Source organism: Mesoplodon densirostris, chromosome 5 (assembly GCF_025265405.1).
Source record: "Mesoplodon densirostris isolate mMesDen1 chromosome 5, mMesDen1 primary haplotype, whole genome shotgun sequence".
Taxonomy (NCBI): Eukaryota; Metazoa; Chordata; class Mammalia; order Artiodactyla; family Ziphiidae; genus Mesoplodon; species Mesoplodon densirostris.
Window position 1 is genome coordinate 9,570,221 of NC_082665.1, and position 10,339 is coordinate 9,580,559.

Below are 10,339 nucleotides of genomic sequence, written 5' to 3' on the forward strand. Positions count from 1 at the left end.
GGGGTGGGATAGGGAGGGTGGGAGGGAGGGAGATGCAAGAGGGAAGAGATATGGGGATATGTGTATATGTATAACTGATTCACTTTGTTATAAAGCAGAAACTAACACACCATTGTAATGCAATTATACTCCAATAAAGATGTAAAAAAAAAAGAAGTGGTGCTGGGAAAATTGGACAGCTACATGGGAAGAATGAAATTAGAACACTCCCTAACACCATACACAAAAACAAACTCAAAATGGATTAAAGACCTAAATTTAAGACTGGACACTATAAAACTCTTAGAGGAAAACATAGGAAGAATACTCTTTGACATAAATCACAGCGAGATCTTTTTTGATCCACCTCCTAGAGTAATGGAAATAAAAACAAAAATAAACAAATGGGACCTAATGAAACTTCAAAGCTTTTGCACAGCAAAGGAAACCATACACAAGACGAAAGACAACTCTCAGAATGGGAGAAAATATTTGCAAGCAAATCAACGGACAAAGGATTAATCTCCAAAATATATAAACAGCTCATGCAGCTCAATATTAAAGAAACAAACAACCCAATCAGAAAATGGGCAGAAGACGTAAATAGACATTTCTCCAAAGAAGACATACAGATGGCCAAGAAGCACATGAAAAGCTGCTCAACGTCATTAGTTAGTAGAGAAATGCAAATCAAAACTACCATGAGGTATCACCTCACACTGGTTGGAATGAGCATCATCAGAAAATCTACACACAACAAATGCTGGAGAGGGTGTTGAGAAAAGGGAACCCTCTTGCACTGTTGGTGGGAATGTAAATTGATACAGCTACTATGGAGAACAGTATGGAGGTTCCTTAAAAAACTAAAAATAGAATTACTATATGATTCAGCAATCGCACTACTGGGCATATACCCAGAGATAACCATAATTCAAAAAGACACATGCACCCCAGTGTTCATTGTAGCACTGTTTACAATAGCCAGGTCATGGAAGCAACCTATATGCCCATCGACAGGCGAATGGATAAGGAAGATGTGGCACATATATACAATGCAATGTTACTCAGTCATAAAAGGGAACGAATTTGGATCATTTGTAGAGATGTGGATGGACCTAGAGACTGTCATACAGAGTGAAGTAAGTCAGAAAGAGAAAAACAAATATCATATATTAACGTATATATGTGGAATCTAGAAAAATGGTTCAAATGAAACAGTTTGCAAGGCAGAAGTAGAGACACAGATATAGAGAACCAATGTATGGGCACCAAGGGGGGAAGTGGAGGGGGTGGTGGTGGTGGGATGAATTGGGAGATTGGGATTGACCTATATACACTAATATGTATAATACAGATAATAAGAACCTGCTGTATAAAAATAAATAAATAAAATTCAGAGAATAAAAAAAAAAAAGGCCAAATCTACTGTCAGAAAATCTCAGTGGAAAAGTTGGAATTTGAGAAACCCTCATCCAAAGAAAGGCAAATAGATGTGATGTAAGGAAAACTCTCCAAGCCCCAGAGAGTGAAAAATAAATTTAAAGATGAAGAGAGAGAGAAAAATGGAACAGAATGCATGGTTATAAAACACTCATTTTATTTCAGTTTCAAAACTTTCCTGGGATGTGCTCCCAGATCCTCACTCTGCTACCAGGAGCTAGGGCTCTAGTTATTAAGGCTCCGTTGTTGCCAAAATTTCCTTCTTTTACACTTTTTTTTTGCTTCATTTTTCAGTAATGACCTTGCATAACCCTATATCTTTATCTGTTCAGCTCAAGTCGGTTCAACAGTTATTTATTGAGCACCTTCTGTGTGCCAGGCTATGCTGGGGCTACAAAAATAAATAAGACAGTCTTTTTGCTTGTGTCTATTTTAGCCAGGGGGTAGGGAGAGGGAATATTAGACACAATGACAGGTAATTTCAATATGATACCAAGACAGAGTAAGCACAGGGAGACACCTGACCGAGCCTGGGGTCTCCAGTGAATAGTTCCACAGGGCCGACCAGGACTACAGTGTTGAGTGCCCATGAGACTTTTAAGCTAAAAATGTTCTCATTCTTCTAAAATTAGAAGGAAAAAAAGAACATGATCAGGCTGGATTTTATTTGTCTTTATACCAACACAGTTGCAAAGTACTTTTGAATACATTTTATGCAGGAGAGGCCCACAGGGCAAAAGTGCCCAGGGTACTGTATTGGTTTCCTAGGGCTTCTGGAGCAAAGGACCACAGACTGGGTGACTTAAACAGTAGAAATGTATTGTCTCACAGTTCTGGAGGCCAGAAGTTCAAGATCAAGGTGTTGGCAGGGTTGGTTCCTCCTAAGGGCTGTTCCAGTCCTCTCTGCCAGGCTCTGCTGCTCTTTTTTAATAAGGACACCAGTCATACTGGAATAGAGGCCCACCATATGTCAATATGACCACATTTTAACTGAACTAACTACATCTGCAACGACCCTACTTTCAAATAAGTTCACATTCTGAGGCCTTGGGGGTTGGGATTTCCATATATGAATTTGGTGTCTGTTGGGGGGGACATAGTTCAACCCATAATAGTGTGCTTGAGGTGGACAAAGGAGTCACATGGCTTACTGTGGTTACAGGTCCCCTCTCCTCCATCCCAAAGAAATAAAACAAATACGTTCATAAGTTCTTCCGGTAGGTCACGAGACCACTGTGGAAAATTAAGTTGCAGACTTGATTGGAACATTTTATTTACTGACCTAACTTGTAATTGAAGAGGGCCAGATTTAACAATCTTAAAAACAAATCTTTACCCTTGAAAGAGCTGACCATGAAATCTTTAGGAAGTTAAGCCTTCTGGTTGAACTCAACTCGAAGTTTTCTGTAGAAAACTCCCCTGCATGTGCCATCCCCAGTGGGCCTGGCCTCAGTGGGTCCCAGGTTGTCCAGGGCAGAACTCTCCAGGTTTCACTGCTGGGAGATGTTTTTTTCCCCATTTCTTAGGGACAGGCGGTGAGCCAGAGAACTGATGCCAGGAAGTGGTGATGAGGATTTTGAGCAAATGTTACTCCTCTGGTTCCCACCCTCATGTCCTCAGGGTCGGGGTCTAAAAGGGGCCAGAGCATATTTCTCACAGGTTCTGCGTGCTATTTTGGGGAAAGGGCCAGGCAGTCACCCAGGCACGAATCTGGCACAATCCCCCCAGAGCCTGTTTTGAATCTGCGTTTCTAATTCTGCCTTTTGCCCAGAGAGTCCAGGGGACGTTTTCTCCCTCTGCCCTCGCTGTGCAGTCCTGCTTAGCCGGTGGTGGTTTGAGACAAGCGAAACCTACTTCTCACTCCTGCCCCGCCAACTCTGCAAATGCTTCTGGGTGTCTGGTCCTCATTAGGGCTGGCTGAGTTGACAGTTTATAGCTTCACCCTGCAGTGCCACCGCACCTGTGGTTGACCAGATGCCCCCATCTTCACTTTTGAAGAAAAGGCCACAGGGCACTGCTCAGGCAGTTGCCAGAGCTTGTCCTCTGGGCTCACAGGCCATACAGCTCAGCTGCAGCTGTCACCACCTTCTCGTCCGGGAGCCCAGCTCACCACAGCCTCTCCTTGCCCGGGGTTTTGCCAAACTCCCTGGACGGCAGCCATCCTGGGTTTTCTCCTGGAGCCCATGGACTGTCTGGGTTCTCTCACAGGTTGTAAGAGAAACAAACTGAAAATGTGCTAAGTCCTTCATCACCTCCTTCTTTTTCCAGCCTCTCATTTGAAGCTCTGTGTGTATTCCCAGACTTGCACTTCTTAGTATTTTTCATAAAAATAACTCTGTTTGGCAGCTCCCAGTAAACATCTTAGCTTTAAAGCCTTTACAATTAGACCTCTTATTGCAACTGGAATGGAGCAGCTGTAATTAAGAAAAATACACCGAATAAAGGTTTGAAAGTGTGTCCTTTGTGTCTGGAGCATCTGAGCTGTTTTGCTGTTAACAGGAGGAAATATTTAGAAAAATCCAGGGCATTTCCAAACATCTGACTGCTCAGCTGGGTAAAAATATAATCTAAGTATTTCCTTTCAAATTTGCATCACTTTATGATTAGTCAGGGCTTTTGAAGTATGAATTTCCTTTTCTGAAATGTTTTCTATTACAGCTGTGTCTTTTTATATTTGGTGACCCAATTATACAACTCTTCAGCATGGAAAAATTCATGTTATTAGTTTAAAAATATATTGTTGTGCCTCAATAACAGGTTTTGTAAGGTTATGTTTTATAAACTTTTATAAAGTTTATTTTTGTTGTTTTGTTCTAAGGTGTAAGAAAAGGAGGTTCTGGGGGTGGCGTTTAAGGAGTTTTTTGAGGTAGGACAGAGGTAGAAACCAGAAAGCTGGTGGGTCCCTTTTGAACGTACCCTTTTTATACATACATTATTGTAAGGGAGAAAGTTGGCATTGGATTGAAACATTCCTGATTATTTGAACCAGAGCATGTCTGGCTGTGGGACTTCTTCATCTTGGATGATTTAGAGCTCTTCTCATTTTCCTTTACCCGAAGGTACAGCCATGAGTCTACAATCATCTGTTTGCTCCTAGTATCTTTAACAGTGAACTCTTAAAAAGATTGTTGAGTTTATTTCATTACTTAGACACGTTCCAAGAGTTCTGGAAAAACATGGCCTCAGAGAGAATATAATCTGGAGATTAACATTCTTTAGAATTTGCCTCTCAGGAGATACTTTAGCACACCGATTCTTTAAAAATGTGTTATTTATAGCTCCGATATTTTCTTTATAATTTGTTCCAACTAGTTCATCATCATTGAAACAGGATTATACTCCCCTTCGTAAAGCCAAGCTGTTTGCTTCCAAGTGAGAATTTAAAGAAAATTCAGTGTTTGATTTTTTTCCCCCTTATCTTTTCTGGGAGTAGATATATTGTGTGAGTGGTCCACACACCTGCCAAAGTCAACTTTTAAAATAGACATAACGTAAGCCCGGCACACAACTCAGCCTTGTTCTCTGGGTGGAGCTCTGTCTCTGAGGATTCGGTTCTATAGGATTGGTTTGCCAGCCATGAATCCTGCAGAGAAAATGCAAGAAAGAAACATGATTGCCTTTCGTTTGGAGCCACCTCATCCATCAGTGGCATTATGTGGTGCAACTTGATAGAAGCATCAGGACCTTTCCCCACTGCAAATGCAGTTCAAAAATGGCACTTGTCTGGTATGTGGTGGGGACACTCTGTGTGATGTCTAGGGCTACGGTGGTGTTGCTGGTCTCTTATGGCCCCTTGAGACTGATCTGCTTCTCTTGAAACAAGCCAGGGGCTCACTTAACACAGGGTCCTCCCTGTGATTCTTCCAAGGGTTCTTGCCATCATTGTCAGGGATTTTAAGGCACTGGGAAGTGAAAAGTCAGCTGCGACCAATACACACCCTCGAGATGGTGCTGTTGGGGACCTCTAGGCTGTGGATTGATAACCAGAAGCCAAAACAAATAATCTGTAGTGCAGAGGATCAGCATCTGAAATTTGGAGACTGACTCACTGCCTGTATTTTAAGAAATGAAAAGAAAAATTAAAAAAAATTCTCAGCCTTCAAATGAAGAGTGGTTGAATGATCCACAATATGTATCTGCAGGCAATTTTTTAAAAAAGAAGGAAATATTTCAGCCTTCAGTGGTCCTCGAATAACTAACAGAACTCAGCAGTGTTAGAGCTTGTAATGGGTAGAATTGTGTCCCCCCCTCCAAGAAACGTTTAAGCCTTATGCTGTGAATGGAGCCTTATCTGGAAATAGTCTTTGCAGATGTCAAGTTAAGGATGGTAGGATGAGACCATCCTGAATTTAGGGTGAGCCTTAAATTCAGTGGCTGTTGTCCTTATAAGAGAAAGGAGTAGGAGTTTTGAGACACAGAGACACACAGAGGGATGAAGGCCATGTGAAGTTGGAGGCAGAGATTAAAGTGATGCAGCTACAAGCGAAGGAACACCCAGGGGTGCTGGCAACCACCAGCATTTAGGAGAGAGGCATGGAAAAGATTCTTCCTCAGAGCCTCCAAGAAAGAGCCACATCTGCTGACATTTTGATTTTCAACTTCTGGCCTCTGGAATCGGGAGAGAATAGATTTCTGTTTTAAATTACCTAGTTTGGGGCAATTTGTGGCAGCTGCAGCCTTAGGAAACAAATACAGAACCATATGGGGTCTTGAGGCATCTGATCCAGAGAGCCTCATTTTATTTTGGGGAGACCCAGCGACTTGCCCCAGTTTGCATGGTAGATGTGCAGCTGAGCTTAGACGAGAATACTTGAGCACAGACCCTAAGTTGAGCGTTCCCCCATACCCACTCATGACCTTTTATAGCACACCCAGTATGTGCAGAGCACACGGTCGGGTTCCAGAGAGAGTCCAAAGGTAAGTCACATCAGCTTTGCTATTCAGGAGCTTCAAAGAAGTCACATATTCAAAAGTCTATGATATGGGGTGCTCTGTGGTGTTGTTAGAAGTTATAAATCTAAAAATGCTGGACGACTATGTGTGATTGGTCAGAAAAGGCTCATTTTGGAATGGGACATTGTGGTTGGGCTTTAAAAGATGAGATTTCAGCATGGAGAGGTGGAGGAGAGAAGAGGGGCCAGGAGAAGAGATGGTGGTAGGATGGTGTATGCTCACTTTCAACTTTGTGAGTGCTCTCAAGATGGTGGAAGATGAGCCACTTGCTGTAGAGCTATGGGGGCAGCACCCAGGCACAGAGCTGCTGTGAGGTCATCCTGCTCAGCCATGGAGAGGACATTGCCACCCTAGTGAGCCTGGGGGTCAGAGCATTGAGCCAAAGAGGATCATTCTTGAGCTTTAAGGTTTAATGTTTCTCCACTAGGTTCTGGACTTTCCTGGGACCTGACACTCCTTCCTTCTTGCTTATTTCTTCTCTTGGAATGGGAATGTCTACCCCATGCCTTTCCCACTGTTGTATTTTGGAAGCACACAACTTGTCTGGTTTCACAGGTTCGCAGCTGAAGGAGAATTTGCCTCAGTGAATTCTACCTCGAGTCTCACCCATATCTGATTTAGATGGTGTTTAGATGAGACTTTAGACTTTTGAGTTGATGCTGGAAGGAGTTAAGACTTTGGGGACTGTTGGGATGGAATGTATGTATTTTGCATGTGAGAAGAACATGAGTTTTGGGGGTCCAGGGGTAGAACGCAACAGATTAAATGTTTTTGCCTCCCCCACCCTCCAATTCATATGTTGAAATCCTAACTCCCAATATGATGGTATTAGGAGGTGGAGCCTTTGGGAGGTATTTAGGGTTAGATAAGGTCATGAAGGTGGAGCCCTCATGAATGGGATTAGTGTCCTTGTTGAAAGGATGCCAGAGACGCCCCCCCCCCACCCTTCCCACTGTGTGAGGACACAGCTAGAAGACAGTTGTCTGTGAACCAAGAAGTGGGCCCTCCCCAGACACCAAATCTGCCAGAGCCTTGATCTTGGACTTCTCACCTTTCAGAGCTGTGAGAAATAAAGTTCTGTATTTGTTTATAAGCCACCATGTCTGTGGTATTCTGTGATAGCAGCCTGAACGGACTAAGACAGCTGCTAAAGGAACATAGAACTAAATGGGAAGAAGAGTAAACTCTGCTGATTGCCTTTGCTTCCTACTTCTTTCCAAATGGAATCTGGGTTCTGATCAGATGTCTACTCTCTCTTCAGCACAGCTTCTGGGGAAGCTGACCAGGTGTGAGAGGTGGTCCAACAGGCAACACCAGTAGTGGCACTCCCCTCACCTGTGATTAGCTGAGTGATGGACATGTGAACTAATTCTGGCCAATGAAATGTAAGGGAGGTTCTAGTGGTGGGGGGCAGGGAAGGAGGGGATGTTTCTGCAAAAGTCCCTTCTCACCTGAGAGAAAGTACGGGAAGAAAAACACCCTTTTCCTCTGGACTTTGGAGTGTCTGGATGTGGTGTCTAGAACTGTGGCAAACATCTTGTTACTGGCCTAAAGATGAAGCCAACGCTAGGGATGGCAAAGAAACAAGAAGGAAGAAACAGTGTGGTTGATGACAGCATGTCACCAATGAACCCATACCCTACCTTCATGTTTCCTGTTAAATGCTGTTAATACATTTCCTTACTGTTTCTGCCAGTGGGAATCAGTGTTCCTGCCATGTGTTGCTGAAAGCATGGCAGGCCTTCCTAGAGGAAGTGACATCTGAAAGATGCTTAGGAGTTAGATGGGAGAAAAGGGCAGAGAGAACAGCTTTCATGCAGGATTTAAGGGGAGAGACTATCACCCCTGTATTTGAGACACTGAAAAATGTAGTCTGTCTGGCACAGAGAATGGGAGTGGTGGTGAATTCTCACTGGAGAATGTGGTGGTAGAGATGAGAAAGAAGGAGGAGGAATAGAGAGGAATAGAGAAACAGGAGCCAGAGTAGAAACAGTACAGAAGTTTACAAGAATTCATGTGGGAGAGCCCAAGGGAGGTATTATTTAGGAGAATACTAAATTGTTTCTGTTGAGACAAGAGGAGATTCCTGCATCAGGCGGTGGTAATGGTAATGAAAACCATGGGCAGATGGAAAAGACACCAGGGAGGTAGAATCTGTGGTATTTGGCAGTAGATGAGCTCTGGGGGTGGCGGGGCGGCTGGGGGGTGGGTGGGAGATGGAGACAGCAGAGCCCATGCCAAGAATCTCATGTGAGTGACTCAGAAGATGCACTTATCATGAAAGGCCAGTTGGGAAGGAGACTGGGTTGCAGAGGGCTGAGGTGGAGCGGAGGACGATTGCAGCCATCAGTTTTGGGTTTTCTGAGTGCAAAGTGCTTAGATGCACACCAGACACAGAGGTGGGAGGAGCATCTTGGCGGATGGCGATGGGCGAAGCGCAGCCGCTGTCAGCGGGGATCCTACCCTGGACAAGGTCCAGGGTTGGGAGGGTGGCCCTTGAGCTCAGAGCTCTTTGGAATAGCCACAGGACTGACTGGGGCCTCTGTTGCCTCTCAGCTCCCCGACGGGGGCTGGTGACAGATGAGTCTGGGGTTCTGACTCTGGCGCTCTCTACAGCGTCTGGTCACTCTCAGTCCTGCTTCTGCCCTTGTCTAGCATCTGGGTGGCACACTGGGACCCTCCTTTGTTCTCGCAGGAGCAGTTTATACCAGGGACCAGGCTTAGCTTGTGAATTCCAAAGTACCCGAATCTTGTGCATCGAAAGACTTGGTTTTCAGGACTATTGTTCCTGCTCTGTTAAGATGTAGAGTTCTCTGCAAGTTGCATTCTTTTTGTCTCTACATTCTGCAGGACTGGTCTTCTCTGGTTGCCCAGTTTTTGTTTTTTCTTAGATTATTTTTTATGTTTTTTTAAAAAAAATTATTTATTTAATTTTATTTTTGGCTGCGTTGGGTCTTCGTTGCTGCACGCAGGCTTTTCTCTAGTTGTGGTGAGCAGGGACTACTCTTCATTGCGGTGTGTGGGCTTCTCCTTGTGTGGCTTCTCTTGTTGCGGAACACGAGCTCTAGGCATGCGGGCTCAGTAGTTGTGGCCCGCGGGCTTCTGTAGTTGTGGCTTGCGGCTCTAGAGCGCAGGCTCAGTTGTTGCAGTGCATGGGCTTAGTTGTTCCATGCGGTTGCCCAGTTTTAATAGACAGAAAGCCAGAGTTAATACATCAAACTGTTACCTCAGCACAGGTAGTAGCCACAGAAACAAGGAAAGAGTAGAAATGTGTCCTGCTAGGGTGAGACATAAGGAACAAACTGAGTTAATCAGAGCCTGCAATGCAGAAATCCACTCAGCCCACATGAAACCCACAGTGATGGAGACGGAACTCCTCCTGGCCCCTCATCTGACTATCCAAGGCTTCAGGTTCGGCTTGAAGGCAGGAAAAGGGTAGCACCCTAAGCTTCTTGGCTTCTTTTCTTGCCTCAGGGCATACAGGATGGACAAGTTGGGGGTGCAGGTGGTTTGGGGCCAACATCCCAAATGGAGTGCTGACTCTTGCTCCCTGGTTCTGGGGCGATGCAGAGGAAACCCTCTGGCACCAAGCAGGCAAATACACACCCAAACAAAACAACACGAACAACCCCACACCGAAAACTTTCCACTTGCAAACATGTTTTTGTCACTGCCAAAGGTTTAGGATTGCAACATGCAGGCATCTTTGGCCCCAAACCCGAGGACTCTGAAGTCTTCCCAAAGCACCTAAAATAAAAAATTCCTTTTGGCAAAAACAGTATGTTTGTAAACCGAAAGTCTTTATTTTTGAGAAACTCAATTCCTCCTTAGATGTAGAATATTCAGAATAAAGCCCCTGTGGCTATTTTCCATCTGCTTTTCCTGCTCCAGATTGTCACTGGCAGGTAGAAAATATCTCTAGGTTGTGTGTGTTTGTGTGTGTGTGGTTTTCATTAACTGGGTGTGT